The sequence below is a fragment of the Xyrauchen texanus genome, chromosome 26, assembly GCF_025860055.1.
Source record: "Xyrauchen texanus isolate HMW12.3.18 chromosome 26, RBS_HiC_50CHRs, whole genome shotgun sequence".
Classification (NCBI taxonomy): Eukaryota; Metazoa; Chordata; class Actinopteri; order Cypriniformes; family Catostomidae; genus Xyrauchen; species Xyrauchen texanus.
This window is the reverse complement of record NC_068301.1, coordinates 35003196-35021501: the sequence shown is the minus strand read 5'-3', so window position 1 is coordinate 35021501 and position 18306 is coordinate 35003196.

The window sequence follows — 18306 nt, the reverse complement described above, 5'->3', positions numbered from 1 at the left end:
GATTAGCACAAACCATGTTTATCCTCACTGCAAATAAACATGTATTTAATGTAGTCTGTAATTTATTTTACTTTGCATTGTATTGTCGATGGTTTTCGAGAATGAGGGCATGTCAAGTAAACTTTTCATGTTGGCATCTGCCTAATTTGGTTTGCTGCTACCAATTGTCTCAAAAGGTAACCTTTTTAAGAACTCACTGCGCCTTTGTAGATGTACAAACCAGGATTTACACTGTAGGTGCGTAGGCCACACAAGCCCACACACAATTATTGTGAAAAAAAGACATCCACTACTATGCCAAACACGATTAAACAGGTTCGGAATTTTGTGGAATACAGATGTTGACATGGCCATTGTAGGGTGGTGACATTGACAAAATGTGAAGCCAAATGTATTTATTACATGGCCTGTGTGCAACCGAATGGGTTGATGAGATTTGAAGACATCATACTGTTCTACAGACCTATAGCAATCATGAGAAATGAGGTCCACATTGCCAGTTAAGTCGCAGCTGTGAAGTGTAAAGTTGCTAATAAAAGATACCATAACTTTTAACATTTTAAGCTTAACTTTTTTATCTTTTATAACCCCTCTGCAAAAACGTATTACCATAAGTTATTTTACACCCTTTTACAGCAAGAATGTTTCATGTTCACCCCTTTCAAGATGTGTTTGTGTTTGGATTTGAGGGGGTGGGGTTTTTCCAAGTGGTTGGTGCAGTACAATTATCTTGTAACCATACTCTCAATTATAAAAACATACCCGCAGACCCGTTAAACAGCTCTCATGTCAACGAAACACATGCGCTCACAAAACTGTGAATTCACTTTATACACATTCACATAACCCAATCTCATGCACTATTAATGTGGCATTTCGGATCACGGCACATGAAACCTGCATCAGCAGAAACACACTCACCAAACACTTGTTCAGAATCTCAGCACGCAATATTACATAATCACTAGACAAATCCATGTTGTCCCAACATGGCAGATTTCTAGACCCACTGCATTTCATAATCATTCTAGACAAATCTCAAAACTGTGATAGACCTTCATTCAAAATGGACAAATAATGAAATTTGAAAGAAAAATCATGTTAAATCTCAATTGTTTCTCCTGGACAGCAAATGGACAAGCAAATCTCTTTCTCACACAAAAAAGACTCAAGTAATCTCACATGTGGCTCCTCGAGTTCTTGTAGAGGTCTCATCAATGTCTCAAACTGTGCTCAGATTTACCAAGATCCTAAAATCTGCCATTAAAAGTCAGAGATTTCGATTTGAGCTCTAGATTCTCCCAAGAGCAAATTATTTGAGCCATGATATCCACAATCATTTTATAGCTCTATACCTACTGTATATCAATAACTGTCTTATTTGGTTAAATTTGTATTTATCCTAAATAGTTTCAGGAGACACATCTGAGATAAAGTTGTTACCTAAATGAAAACTACATTAGGAGTCCTTGGCTATGAATGGCCAACCCCTGAGTCATAAAACTTTCCTCTGGGACAATTTATTTACATTAACATGCATTACACATTTTCACTTTTACTGCACAATTACACATTTGTGCACACATGGAATAAAGACTATTAAGGTGACCTCACAATTACACTAAACTGCAATAGCAGAACTAATCTCATGAGCCCCACAAATGAGTGTGGAAATCATGTTATCTTGTGACTAATGAGAGACCTACGGAAACAAGTTACGTGGACCTGCAAATCAAAACCACAGCTCACAATAAACAAAAGAAGATGATAGTTTATCTGAACAGTTTATCTGTGAGGGAATTGTGTGTGTGTTTGTTTTTAGAGAGAGAGAGAGAGAGAGAGAGAGAGAGACAGAGAGAGACAGAGAGAGACAGAGAGAGAGAGAAGAAACACAAGTGGGAGGGATACAGATGGAACTGGACACATAGAGGCTGTAGAGTGTGTTGTAATTCCAGCATGAGGTGGGGTCACAAGGTTACATGAGATTACAGGCATCTCTGATCGCGTTTGGCAGATTTGTATATGTGCAATCAAATCTTTCTTCCTTTGTTTCCCTGCTCAGATGTACAATGTCTCATCTTTATCCACCTCCATTGTCCATGGCTCCATGAACCATGAAACTCAAACTGAAGAGAAATAGAGAGAAATGGCACTCATGGAGTGAAACAGTTGTGTGCTGCCAGACAGCTCTCTTTATATGATCAGTGGAGATTTGAGAATATAAAAATGAAAACAACAGTCTGTTAGAAGTGAAAATCTGAGCTGTCCATTGGGAAATGAAGAAGGAGAGAATTGTATCCTGTTTTCTGCACTGTTCTTCAGCTGTGGTTTTCAACTGGTGGGTTGTGAAAATTGGTCACAGATCAGTTGTGAAAGGGACACAGACAGCAATGCTAGATGAAAATATAGCATCCAACTAATAATGTAATTGTGAATAGTTAAGAGAGCAAAGTAAATAGGATTATCAACTTTTAAAAATGTCTTTTGTCGTTGATGTAAAAGGTTGTGCATCCAATCAAACTCAAATGATATTGTCCTGCAATATTCAATTCATCTGACAATTGGTAGCAGCAAACCAAATTAGGCAGATGCCAACATGAAAAGTTTACTTGACATGCCCTCATTCTCAAAAACCATCGACAATACAATGCAAAGTAAAATAAATTACAGACTACATTAAATACATGTTTATTTGCAGTGAGGATAAACATGGTTTGTGCTAATCACAATGTTTTTTTTGCAGAGGGCATGAAACCATCGAAATTCAAGAGACATTTAGCAGTCTCATGATGATGACGTCACCGTTTATGCATACATCATGAAATTGCCCTTGGCTGCGTTTCCCAAAAGCATTGTTGCATAAGTTGATTGTAGAGGCCATTCGTAGAGGGAAATGCAGCACTTGTCATTTCATTCTCACCTCAGTTCTGATGGTTCCATCGAAGGCTTGGCAATCTTTGGATTTATTGGATTTGTTTAATCACAATAAGTTTAATTATACTTATAAATATATTAGTTCAGTACTTTTATATCGATATTATAGATCCCCTAACCCAACACCCTAATGAGTTCTCTGATTCATACAGTTCTGGAGAGCATTAATGTAAGCAAATTTGGCCTGCTGTTCATAATGTAGAGCAGGGGTGCCCAATACGTCGATCGCAATCTACCAGTCGATCGCAAAGGCAATGCTGGTAGATCGCACAAAATTTAAATGTGCTTTCATTAAATCTTAATAAAAGTTTCTGTCTGACTTGCACTTGACAAGTAAATATTGACCAGGCGAGGTTTTGTTTATTCAGTTGCCATGACAACTAGGTTTGCGCATAGAACAGAGCGCGGAATTGCGATGCTACTGCCCAGATTAGGCAAAACGGTCTGATTCCATTCAGTGCAAGTCATCAGAATTAGGTAAATGCCCTGGCTATTGTAATCTATTGTGCTGTAGGTGTTTGGGGTTTAGTTTTAAAACTGAATGATATCAACATTGAACATTATTATATATTTTTTTATTAACTAGAAGATGAATTCCATGTAGGGATACATGCAGTAGTCCCAACAAGCATTTTCTTATTTTAAATGAAACTGTGTTTTTTTAGTTGGTAGATCTTATTGAGTTGGTCATTTAAAAGTACAATGGCGTGTGGGCACCCCTGATGTAGAGGCTCGACCACAGGACTGGGCTTGAGTTCTGACTAAAGCATGAAATAGACTATTTTTAATAATAATTAGTATTGGTGTGAAAATAATTATATATAAAACCAACATGAATACAATGATCACCTTTTTAAGAATTTGGCACATGCGTCATAGCATAAGTATGCATCATTATAGAGCATCAATGGCTTGTCAAAGTGTCTATCCAAACCCATTCCAATCCACTGAAGTTTCATCATCTCAAATGAGGTCACACACAAAATGCAGACCAAATCCAGTAGACACAAGATGGGCCATTACTTCATATGCCAAATTAATATATAATCAGGGTTGGAAAGTAACAGAATACATGAAACAGGATTACATATTTAAAATACAAAATATTTGTAACTGTATTCCACTACAGTTACAATTTAAATCGATGGTAATCAGAATATTTTTACATTCAAAATGTATTTCGATTACTTAAGAGATTACTTTGCATTTTATCGTCTTTTTTTCATTTAATATTAATCTGTTCAGTTGGAAAACATTTATCCATATAAATGATGCGATCCAAAGTGCATTTGAACAGCGGTGAAACACTTTCTTAAAGGTGCAGTATGTAAAATTCAGAAACCCTTGTTATTAATGACACCTGTGGCCGTTAAGTGAACTGCAATAGGGACGTGAGTGAGCGAGCATCGACCAAAACAATGACGTAATGTACAAAGAGACTGAACGTGATTAACCGGCATCATGCTGACAGACGAGGTAGCATATTTAAAATGACACAGTTATGATTGTTTTACTACAAACTTTGAGACTGTATATTATATTTGACTCTCCAGTGCTGGAACAGGGCTAAAACAAAGTGTGGATATAGATCTGACTATGAGAGACTGTAGTTTGAATAATCACTTTTCTTTGCATGACACATTGACTGATTTATACGATAGCCTATGTCGGCGTTAGCTAGCTAGCCAGCTTTATCAATAGCTGTTAGCTAAATTTGGTGGATGATGACAGAAGCTGTTCCTAAAATAGACTACATTATAAATATGTTGACACAATTCAGTATTGATGTGATTCCATCACAACTGTAATTTTGATATATCGATGCGCTATTGTTTTATAATAGTAGACTGTTTATATTTTCTGTATAATCAAGTTACGTTTCACTAATGAATGGAGCTTTTTGCATGATCTTGATCATAGTTTAGCTTTCATTTCATGTGTTATAGTAGTTTACCTTGCTGAATAATTATAGATAAACATTATGTCAGTTACTGTGAATCAGTATACCGGATTATATAAAGAGAAGATCGTTGAAATTATTTGGAAGTTATGAAGCAATGTAGCTTGCTATTAACAGCATTAACAGGCAAGATCATGTTAGCTAAAATTACACAGGTCATTCCTTATGGAACTATATTTCACCTGATTTGCAGTTATGTAAGCTTACCTGTTCAATAAGAAGAACGCCAATTCAGGGTCAGTTTTGATCCCCAAAATCGAACGAAGGTCCGTCCAGGAATCAAATGCCCTGCCGATGTTCACTCTAGTTTTCGCTCGACCACGATCACGTTCCCACTTAGCCAGACGGGATTCAGTAGATCAATTTATTTTGGCTTTGTTTGTGTAGGAGTCGGTGTTGTGCTGGGAGTCGGCCGTTTGCTGGATTCCATCTCTAAGATAACATTATCTAATGCTGTAGAGAGTTGTCGCTGTTGAATAGTGGAAGAGAAGCGCTGAGGCAAGGCTCTCGGGATTTACCAGTGCTGAAGAAGTAATCCAAAGTATTTAGATTACATTACTGACTTAAAGTAGTCTAATGAAATTCGTTACAAATTACATTTTACTGCATGTAATCTGTTGTGGAATACATTTTGAAAGTAACCCTCCAAACCCTGGACATAACTGCATATTATTATTGAAAGTAATTATGACTTCAATAGCAATTTGTCCTCATTTAATTACAGAAAAAGACCATAATTAATGTTAAAATGAATTAAAATCTTCCCTTCCCTCTGGATAGAGTAGAAGGATGCTCAAAGGTCATTTTATGTTTATTTAATAGAATACTGATGCTCAAGGCTGGATGTGTAACACACATGCACACTGCACAGTACATTATGCACATAGAGATGTCTGACCTCCAGCGCAACATGCTCAAAGATTTAGAGGCCTGCATTATTGGATGGAAACTTAATGGCATTTACTGCTGGACTAAAAGGGCTTCACCTTATTTGGTTCATGTATAACCTTAAGCACAAAAAAAAGTATAAAATTATAATGCAGATAAAGAAATAAAAAGGAGACAATTTCAGAAAAATGTATTGCATTTTTGGCATTGTCACATTATATTTATGACAACTAAGCACATTTCTTACCAAATGTTTAAACGTAAAACATACAGATGCAGTACAATACGTTTTTTTTTTGTTGTTGTTTTGTTTTTTTATTAGAGAATATTATAAAATTCTTATTACTATAATGTATTATTTTTTTTTACCTGTATCACCATAACAAAAACTGTAGTACAATGTTTTTATTTTTTATTTAAATCAGCATTAAATAAAGGCAGTACAACAGATATTACCAGTATGTATGATAAAATGTAAAAAATATATTATGTTTTGCATTACAGTACTGAAAACGGTAAGCAGAAGGGCGCTGGTTCGATCCCTACAGCCACCACCATTGTGTCTTTGAGTAAGGCACTTAACTCTAAATATATATAGTTATTACCACAATAATGAAAATGACTCTTTTTTTTTTATTACAGTATTTATTACAGTATACAGATTACATTTCATAAAAGTAATTAACAGTACAACAGATACTATTTTGCTGTACTTAACTTAATTATTATGAACATTTTGCAATGATGACTAAATCATCATTCATTTAAGAAAGTACCAAATATGTATACTACCATGATGTACATTTCAATTCTAATATTTTTTGTATTATTATAATATTATATATATATATATATATATATATATATATATATATATATATATATATATATATATATATAATAGTGCAATGTAAATAAAGTGTTATTGTGACTACATTTACCTGCCTGTTACATGTTTTATATTATTGATTTTATCATTAAGTGTTTACAGTTTAAGGGTGAGGTTGGGTTAGGGGATCTAAAATATCAGTATGACAGTATAATGTATAATTAGTGAACTTTACTTAGATTTTTTAAGGCATCAGTTTGCATGCTTTTTTTATTTTTATTTAAGTAAACATACTTATTTGGCTAAAGAAAACTGAACATAACTTTAGTTAGTTACAAGTAAACTTAAATATGTGATTAAAGTATCTATGTTTTATTTAATTATTTGCATTGCGTTATATCATGTCTTATACAGTATAAGGGAAATTATGACTGGAATCTCGGTTAGTCATATGACACATTGGATTCTCCTCAGAACTTCTTACTGCACATAAATCTGCTCTTTAGTAAAGTACAATTGAGTAAAGAAAAATATACATTTAACAGGCTCTAATCTCTTTAATGGTGACTTTACACGATTATCAATTAGCTACAACAATAGTCATAAGAATTAAAACTATATACATTTTTAAATGACAATTATTATTTTAAGTTCCCTTGTTTTGACCAAACATACATCATTTATTCAAGAGCAAGGGATTTTGGGTATTCCACACAGCGGCAATTTTGTACTTGATAATTTTGAGTTAGTTGTACTTGAAGCCAAAGTTTAAAGAACGTATATATCTGAGTTATGATTCCAAACTGTGTCATTTTAAGAACTGTTTAATTAGGAAAACTTAAATGAACTGAGGTGAGAACGGCACGGCAATGACATATTGATGATTCAGGTAAAAAGTCACTACGATGATGTATTCTTAATGAGACTGACCTGAACCTTTAAAGATAGATTTCATTTTCTTTAAGCAAAATATATGTATTATTTTTGGGGTGAACCACACACAGGATATGTTCTTGTCAGGTTTTGTGAGATTCACTCTAGTATTGTGTCATTGGAGCTTGCTTGTTATGCTGCATTATCCCTGCTTCTAGTGAATTAATTTGTTACACGCTCACAGACTAAAATGAGAACATTCCCCCTCATTTGTCTGATAATATTTAGGCAAACATTCTGTATTGTTAGCACATTGTTATTCATTGCTACACTCATGATTCACAGAGGAGCGTTAACAGACCCATGGGACTGTTATGAACATGAAGGCCGACCTACTGCTTGAAAGTCCATCAAAGTATTTTCACCTTCACTTTTATGTCTATCATTCTGGCTCATTCATTCCTTTTTTGTCTGACACCCTTGAGACTGATTTGCATACTGCAGATTTATAGACAAACATGTTCAGAGTCAGAGAGCTCCTTTATGGGAGTAATCTCATAAGTGCAACAACAGGTTTCCAGAATTGAAATGGCATTCATTTACTCTAGAGAAATAGAGTCTTAACAATTATATTTTTCAAGACCTTTTAATAAAGATTCACTAAGCTCCAAGATTACGTGAATGTGATTTCATAAAACTTCATAAAAATTAAATAAATAAAAAAATGTCTAATAGCCGAAAGGGGGGGAACTACACTACCCATAATCCTGAAGAGCGATCCACCAATCAGAGAAGTCGTTGTTATTATGGAATTGTAAATCACAGCAAAAGAGCTCAGCAGCGACCTCCCACTGCCTTGATACATTGCGTGTGACGCAATCTAGTCGATTTTCCTATAGTGTCAAACAATGATATATTTGTATGTATCTGAATATTTTGCAATAAACTTAAAATATATTGTTTTTAATAAAAGTCAATAGTTTTATATTTGTTATTTGATTAAGTCATTTGCAATACTTCATGGGATGAGTAGTTCATTCATTAGATAATTTAAGCTTTTGGATAGATGCTGAAACATACAATACGGACGTTTTGACGGCATTTAAAATGTAAATATTTTCACATATTTACAGCTTTAGAAATATACAAATATTAAAAAATCCTTTATATCATAAATATATTCATTTAGTTACATTACTACTATTTTATTTATATTTTAGATGACTTAATCCTACCCCTACCCCTAAATTTAACCATTTTTAACAGAACAACATAATATAAAAAAACAGCCAGATAAATGTTCAGTGAAAATAATTTGAGATACAATATACTATTATATTTATATATATTGGAGCCGTTAAACCCACACCTACCCCTAAACCTAAACATTGCTTAACCATACATTGTATTTATACAGTATATATAGAGCAGATAATCACAATAATTCAAGAGTAGTGGGAATGACAATGTGATGCATTGGAACTGCTCCTGATGGTCAAGGCACAACCGTCAATGAACATTTGACATCACTGATATCAAACCTGCATCATAAAGTTTCTTGCTGCTGCAATTTATGAATGTTTAAGAGTGTGATTTTGCTTCACGGATTGAGTTGGAAAGGCTGTGAAGCTGAAAGTCCAGGAAAGTTATTTTGGACAAGACAATTTAATAGGGCCTGTTTACACTTGGCCTCCTCATGCATTTTCACTGATCACATAGCCATACGATCATAAAAAGACCAGGTGTAAATGCTCTCCGAAATGCATTCGAGATGGATTGCAATCCGATCACTTGAACCACTTCAGGAGGTGGTTTGATACTCCTTCCAGACAAAACTGGTCAAGTCTAAATGCATCTGGCTGTTCAAGTCACATTTGTAAACTTTATCCCCCACCCAAACAATGCTACGTCATCATAGGAAAAATGCTAAACATAACGTCTAGGTTACATATGTAACCTCCGTTCCCCGATGGAGGGAACGAGACGTTGTGTCAGAGAAGCGACACTAGGGGTCTCTCTTGAGCGCCGATATTCACCTCTGAACTATGAAAAAAGGCCAATGAGAGTTGGCAACCAGTATTTGCATGTCCCGCCCCCGGACATAAGGGTATTTAAGCGGCGCAAATACGGGAGTTCATTCAGGATTTTTCTGAGGAGCCGGAAATGGTCCGGCCACAAAAGGGCTCGGCTCAGCGACGTGGCAGGGGAGACACAACGTCTCGTTCCCTCCATCGGGGAACGGAGGTTACATATGTAACCTAGACAGGTTAGGCCGGGAGGGAGTCATCCTCCGGGCACCTTTTAGGAACCTGACGATTAAGTCGTGCTTACCAAGAGACTTGCCGTCTACCGTGTCGTGGTGGGCCGCGATAGCGCAACATACACCTTGAGGGTGGAGGGGACAGCCTCCTCTCCAGCCTCTCCTGAAGAAACACGAGCACTGACCTAACTGCGCGACTTCTGTGGTCTTCGGCTCGGAAGAACACCAGTCCACAAACAGACGCCACTTCAGGGCGTAAAGATGCCTGGTCGAAGGGGCTCTGGCTTGGTTAATAGTGTCTATGACGGCCAAAGGTAGGCCGGCTAGATCCTCCGCGTCCCGCCCAGGGACCAGACGTGGAGATTCCAGAGGTCTGGATGCGGATGCCAGAGCTGCTCCCGCCCCTGAGAAAGAAGGTCCTTCCTCAGGGAATTCGCCAGGGAGGGGCTGTCATGAGGAGTGTGAGATCCGAAAACCACGTCCGGTTGGGCCAGTAGGGGGCCACCAGAGTGACTTGCTCCTTGTCCTCCCTGACCTTGCATAGCACCTGTGCAAGAAGGCTCACTGGGGAAAAGCTGCATTTGCGCAGCCCCGCGGGCCAGCTGTGCGCCAGAGCATCTGTCCCAAGGGGAGCCTCTGTGAGGGCATACCAGAGCGGACAGTGGAAGGTTTCCTGGGAGGCAAACAGGTCTACCTGGGCCTTGCCGAACCTGTCCCAAATCAGCTGGACCGAATGGGGGTGGAGCCTCCACTCTCCGCCGGGCAAGTTTTGCCTTGACAGCGCGTCCGCTATCACATTGAGGTTGCCGGGATGTGAGTGGCGCGCAGTGACTCCAGTCGCTGCTGACTCCAAAGGAGGAGACGACAGGCGAGCTGTGACATGTGGAGGGAGCGTACTCCGACTTGGCGGTTTATGTAGGCCACCACCGTGGTGGTGTCTGTCCTGACTAGGACATGCTTGCCACGAATCAACGGAAGAAATTTCTTCAGGGCAAGAAAAACGGCCAGCAGCTCTAGGCAGTTGATGTGCCAGTGCAGCGGGCCTCGGTTCCACCGGCCTGCAGGCTGCGCTACCATTGCACACGGCGCTCCAACCCAATTTGGAGGCGTCGGTTGTAACCAGAATGCGACGGGACACCTGCTGCAAGGGTACTCCTGCCCGTAGAAAGCAGAGGTCTGTCCAGGGTTTGAAGGTTTGGCGGCAGGCGGGGCGCCATGCTCGTCTCGGGACTCGAGTCTGGAGCCAATGCTGAAGTGGTCTCATATGCATCAACCCCAGTGGCGCGGCCGCCGCGGAGGATGCCATATGCCCCAGGAGCCGTTGGAAACATTTCAAAGGGACCACGGTGCCTGGTTCGAAAGAAGCGAGGCATTCCAGCACTGACTGAGCATGCTCGTTGGAGAGACTTGCTGTCATTGAGACTGAGTCTAACTCCAAACCGAGAAAAGAGATGCTCTGGACCGGGTGAGCTTGCTCTTTTCCCAGTTGACCTGAAACCCTAAACGGCCGAGGTGCTCGAGCACCTGGTCTCTGTGTGCGCATAGTAATTCCTGCGAGGAGGCCAAAATGAGCCAATCGTCGAGGTAATTGAGTATGCGTATGCCCGCCCTCGTGAAGGGAAAGAGCCGCCTCTGCGACATTCGTGAAGATGCGAGGGACAGAGACAGGCCGAAGGGGAGGACCTTGTACTGATACACCTGGCCGTCGAACGCCAACCGTAGAAAGGGTCGATGTCGAGGGCGAATTGAGACGTGGAAGTACGCTGCCCTTCAGGTCTACCGCTGCGAACCAATCTAGATGCCGGACGCCAGATAGAATTTGTTTCTGGGTAAGCATTTTGAATGGGAGTTTGGACAAGTTCCGATTGAAAACTTGCAGGTCCAAGATCGGTCGTATGCCGCCGCCTTTCTTGGGTACAACGGCAAGGGCTGTAGAAACCCTTCTTCATTTCGGTCGGAGGGACAGGCTCTATCGCGTCCTTGATTAGAAGGGAGGCGATTTCCTCACGCAGGGAGTGGGCATGTTCGCCGTGCACTGCGGAGGAACGAACGGCCACGAAGGGGGGGCGGAGACCTGGCAAACTGAATTGCGTAACCGAGTCAGATGGTCCGTTGCAGCCACCGTGACGAGCTGAGCAGTGAAAGCCATGCCTCTAAGCTCCATGCTAGGGGCACCAAGGGGACGAGTATTTTGGAGGTACCCGGCGGGGCTTCGCAGCGGTGCGGAACAGGTAGCGCGGCGTCGGGAGGCGTTGTGGCATCCCGAGGCTCCGGTGCTAAGAATAAACTCAAAGCACTTACCTTGTTTCGCGCACCCGGCAGGGGGCGGGTTCGTGACTGAGGAGGTCTGATGCTGGCGTCCTCTGAACAGTCGTGGGGCTGAGGGCGGAAGCACCGCATCCTGGGCGCCGAGACTGTTGAGGCCTGAAAGCAAAGTGCCGTGAGAACGGCATTTGCGGGCCATGTGACCCAGAGGTAAAGGAAATAGCTCTTTTATTGAGAATTTGGGTACCGCAGCCCCCGTCAGGGGGTGCAGCAAATGACAAAACAAAAGATTCTCCTCCCGGCCCTCCACCGGGGGACGGAGTGGTCTTACCACCTCCGGAGCTAACTTCTCGTCCTCTGGGTCCACTGTCTCAGGGACGCTTGGGAGCCTTCCGGTCCTCAAAGGGGTCCGTGAGGCAGGGGCGTACGCTTCCTGCGGTTTGCTCGACGCCGGGGCTGAGAGCTGGGCCCAGGTTGGGGCGGAGCAGAAGGTCTTCTGGTCAGCGGAGGACGCCCTCGGCGAGCAGGTGGGTCCTGGGCCGTGGTGGCAAGCTTGCGGCGCGGCATGATGTGCGTAAATGGCCTCCGCCTGCTTCTTCACCAGGGAGAACTGCTGGGCAAAGTCCTCAACGGTGTCGCCGAAGAGGCCGAACTGGGAGACAGGGGCGTTGAGGAAGCGAGTCTTGTCAGCTTCACGCATCTCAACTAAGTCCAGCCATTGCTGAAGTTCCTGGACCACCAGAGTGGCCATCGCCTGCCCGAAAGTGCCTGCGCTGTGACCTTCGCCGCCTCAGGGCGCAGGTTGGTCGCTGAGCGCAGTTCCTGCAGCGTGTCGGGATCAGGGCCACCCCTGTGCATGTTGGGCGGCGCCTTGGCTTGGTGGACCTGCAGGAGAGCCATGGCATGCAGGGCGGAAGCGGCGCGTCCGGTAGCGCTGTAGGCCTTCAGCGTGAGCGAGGATGTTGCTCTACAGGACCGGAAGGGAGTACAGGGCGGCCCGCCAGGTGGCAGTGCTTCCGGGACATAAGTGGAGCGCAACAGCTCTATCCACCTGGGGATCTCCGTGTACCGCGTGGCGCACTGCCGCCGAGGGTGGTGAGGGCGGATGAGCAGGTGGCGGTAGCGACGAGTGGAGAGGGGTGCTCTCCACGAAGACGCCAGCTCATCATGCACCTCCGGAAGAAAGGAACTGGGGGAGGCTGTGAGCGCGCTCCACGCCAAGAACCAATCGCCCAGCCGTGATGGCTGTGGGGAGGATGGAGGGTTCCAATCCAGGCCCACGCTGTTGGCTGCCCGGAAAGCATATCGGACATCTGTGCGCCGGCCTCCTCCTGGGCGTGCAAGCCCGGCGGCGAGCCCTCAGCATCAGAGCCCACGCCCGATGTCGCGGCTAACTCATCTGCTTCCATCGCAAGAGGGTAGGCAGACTGGCTGTGAGGCGAGTCGCCGCCACCTCGAAGGGGACGGAGTCAACGAGCGTGCCGGGCGCTGGTGGTCCGAGGGGCGTACCCGGCGAGCTGCACCCGCTGCCATCCTCGGATCGCCTCCATCGCCAGCCGCATCGCCCTCAATCCCGTGGAAAGAAGGAGCGACGCTGGGGCGGTTGGAGTGGCTTGCTTACGGTTGTAAGCAAGCTGCGACCGCGAACGTTGTCATGGTCATGTTCTCGCAATGAGAACATGAACCATCCACAAACGCAGCCTCAGTGTGATCACTGCCCAGACACACGAGACAACGCCTGTGGCCGTCGGAAGCGGAGAGTACTCTTCCGCATCCAGGAACAACACAGGGGCGGAAAGGCATCTTTATAAAGACGCGTTCTTAAAACGACGTTCAACGCCACTGTGTTTTTTGCTCTTTTAGAGGAAATTACTCTTTTAAATAAAATCACTCTTTTGTGAATGAAAGAACTCGTGAGAGATCTTTCTTATCTGCAACTGTATCTGCAACTGTATCCAACAGCATGCAGCAGAGGATAGCAGGAACTCGGTGTGTAAAACGCAGCAGTCTGCAAACACGACCATCGGCTCCGAAGACATTTTCTGAATGAAGTCCCGTATTTGCGCCGCTTAAATACCCGTATGTCCGGGGCCGGGACATGCAAATACTGGTTGCCAACTCTCATTGGCCTTTTTTCATAGTTCAGAGGTGAATATCGGCGCTCAAGAGAGACCCCTAGTGTCGCTTCTCTGACACAACGTGGAGAGAGCGACAGAAGGGGAACAGCTATCACCGAATATTTAAACAAAACAAAGAAAAAGACGAATGCGTGTTGCAGGAGAGACAGAACTTTTTGCCCCATTTATTTGATGCAGATCACTGGTGAAACTGAAACTAAACACTGACATGTATGGTGCATATTACCTACGAGAAGCCCTGAGGGGAAACACACAGCGTCCATACACAGACACATGCACACTGTAAAGATTTGTTTGGAATCAAATAATAAAGCACATCTTTTAAATTCACTGCCCTGCATAAGCATAATCACAGAAGCGAACTTTGTTTTATTTGCATATAGTGCCGGAATTTAAGGATTTATATCCATCTGGCAGAGACAAATTGATGTGGCCAAGTGTAAATGGAATGAGCTTTTTCAATCAGATCTGATCAGTAAAAACGCATTAAGTGGCCATGTGTAAATAGGCCCATGAAGACTTAAATTTGGGTCTGTTCCTATCATATGGCTTCTGAAGACTTGGATTATAGCGCACAAATAGAACGCATTACATTTATAATTTTTTTATGGTGCTTTTTTGTGTTTTTGAGCCGCAGCGTATTCTTAAAATGAGATGACCAGGTATAATGATTAAATGATTACAGAATTTGTATTCATTTTAACATAAAAATTTTGGTCTTGGTTAAAGTGATGTAATCCTTTGAAATAAGATGAATACGGCACCAGAAATCACATAGAATGAAACCAATATAATGTCAAAAGGTAAATGCATCAACTGCATTCATTAAAAGTAATGATCATTGACGATGCTGTCAACACATCCACATTGTTTGGATTGATTCTTAGCTAAAAACCTTTTACTAAAGATATTCTTTAACATGCCTTTAGAGAAAATGAATGGGAAACAATACTTCTGAAACCAAGACTAAGTGGGCAGTCGCTATTGCGCTCTATTAACCAGAAATGCAACGTGTCAGACAGTTTATTCTTTTAAAACATGTTTCTCCTTTTCTTTTTCTATTCTCTTTTGTTCTTGTTGCATCTCCTCTCAGTACTGTCTTTATTCGCACCTGGATCCCATTGACTTCCTGTACACAAGCCAACGAGACTGTGCCTGTGGAACATGATGCAGTAAAACACAATTACACCCAGGCTGTTATACAACCCTCAACACACGTCCTATACACACACATAAAAGCACACTCAAAAAACACGCTCAGACCTAAAGTGCTGAGTTACATGAAGTTTTGTTCAAAACTCTTATCCACTTCATGGTCAGTAGTTCACAGCGTAAGGTAAACAGGCTGTATTATGCCCACAATGTTTATTTTCACAGTTCAATTTCAACATGTTTCCCCAAACTCTTTGACGTCACATCTGGCTGCATATATGCACAAAGAGGTGTAGTTTTTAGCACTTCTGTGAAATGTTTAAGGCACCGATAAGACCTTTGAAACAGTGCAACCATTTACATAAAAACAAATGTATGTACTGCAGATGCTGATGGTGGCTAATAGCTGTGTGCCAAAAGATAATGTATCGGATACAGTACAAGACACAATTCTGTGCCAATTTAGCTAACACAATAACCATGATCTAAGGATGAGTTCGTGGACACATAGGGTGCATTAGGATTGTTGGAGTAGTTCATCCAAAAAAACTGTTCTGTCTTAGTTCTCAACTGTAGCCCTACTAGATATGTAGCTCCAACTACATATGTCTTCCTCATTGAATTAAAAAATAAAAATCCTTGGGTCTTGCCTGCAAACTTTACAAGCTGTTAAAATCGCAGAAGCCATCTTGTAAATGACCAAGTGAATGAGAAGAGATCACGAGAGACTGCATACCTGCCCGGAAGGAGCCATAAAACCTAATAAGGGAGGAAAAGTTGGCCGCTGATGACAACAATACTGAGGATAATTACAGCAGGGGAATTTCTCCTTCCTCCTATCCATGTATCTCTTCCTTCTACAATTAGGCTAAAACTTATAGAACCAAACACAGTATAATTTACTCTTATCTGTTTGGCAGATGTTATATCGAATGCAACCAACAGTGAATTCAAAGTAAACAGAACATTCTAAGACCACTTTGTTTTTTATTTAAACCTGAAAATTAACCAAAAGTTTTAGCATTGTGAAAAATTATTATTATTCTTATTATTTTAGGTCACTAGTCAAATAAGCAAATTTGTGACATGTTGACCATTTTAATGCTTTTGTACAAAAGGTCAGATTTTCTTGCTTCAATTAAATCACACAAAAAGTTTTTTGTTACATTCTCAAATAATGCTTGATAACATGTTCATCAGGTTTTGCACAAACTTGTAGACTTTTAGACTTCATGCCAGCTTGAGTGCAAAAGTAGAACATACCAGATCCCAATAAATTAAATTATACTTTTCTACTACTCTGGTAATAGCATATGTAATGGAAAGAATGTTAAATAAAATAAATAAAGCAAAATATAATAATTTTCATATGTGGTCCCAGACTTTTGGACTTTTCAACATGTACAATGTCAAGAAAAAGTATGTGAACCCTTTGGAATTGCCAGCATTTATGTATACATTTGTCTTAAAATATGGTTTGATCTTCATTTAAGTTACAATAATAAACAAAAACAATCTGTTTTAACTAATAACACACATTGTTCTTGTAGATCTAGGAACTCTAGGAGTTCTCGCTGCTACCATCCACCCCAATGGAGTAGCCGCTGCCATCAGCCGGGGGATGGATGAGCCCGGCTGCCAGCAAGCGGAGGAATGGCCGCTGACCGTGAGGGGTGAATGGGCGGGGGGAGACCCCTACCGGCCACTAAACGTGGCAGGGTCAAGAGAGGACTGCCATCCGTGAGTGGGGAGGGGCTCCCGACTGACCGCCTGGAGCGGGAGAACCGCTGCCAGGGGCGGGAGAGACCCCTTCTGTTCCCCCGAGAACGTGGCAGGGCAATTCGTTCACCTCAGAGAACTGCCTCCAATCCGCCCGGGGAGGTGCGGATGTCGTCTGTTAGAGGGTGGAGGAGTGGCCAAGGACCAAGTTAAGGCATATTGGAGAACCGGCGAGTAAGTGTTTTTCCCTCTCCCACTGCTGCTCCACGTCTGAAGATGCCAAAGACCACATTGACACAACACTACTGGGAAAATGTTTTGTGGACTGATGAAACTAAAGTTGAAGTGTTTGGGAAGAACGCAGCATTATGCGTCAAAGAGCACCACATACCAACATGAAAACATCATCCCAACTGTGAAGTATGGTGGGGGGAGCATCATGATTTAGGGCTGCTTTGCTGCTTCAGGGCCTGACCGCTTTCCATCACTGAGGGGAAAAATTATTTTCCTACAGGATAATTTCAGGGCGGCTGTGTGCCAGCTAAAGCTGGGTGATGCAGCAGGACACTGACCCTAAACATAAAAATAAATCCACTACAGAATGGTTAAAAAAAACAAAAATCCACCTTTCGGAGTGGCCCAGTCAGAGCTCAGAACTTAATCCAATAGTGAGGCTGCAGAATGACCTCAAGAGAGTCATTCACACAGACATCCTTAAGGAAGAATGGTCCCAAGTTCTTTTCTGGTCTAATCCGCAGCTACCTTAAACGCTTAGTTTATGTTATTTTGGCCAAAGGAGGACCGAGTAGTAATTCAATCAAAGGGTTCACTTACTTTTCCACAACACTGCGAATGTTTAATGGAATGTGTTCAGTAAAGACATGAAAGATTATAATTTTTTTTGTTGTTGTTAGCTTAAGTACATTGTGTTTGTCTATACTTGTGACTTTGATGACGATATCACATTTTATGACCAATTCATGCAGAAAACCATTAGTTCCAAAGGGTTCACATACTTTTTCGACTGTATGTTTCCCTGGAATCAAACCATCGATTATGGTGTTGCCAGCATAATGTTATAAAGGCTCCAATGAACTAATTTTTCTAAGTAATCATTATTGTTTGCACGTTCAAGGACGCATGAACTATCTGAAAAGTGGTGGACCCATTTTTAAATCGTATCAGCTTGGTTTGTGAATATGAATTGTTTTATTATTAAATTAGATGAAGTACCACAAATGGCCTCCAGATTGAACTCATGACTGAACAGCCATTTACCCATCTCAAT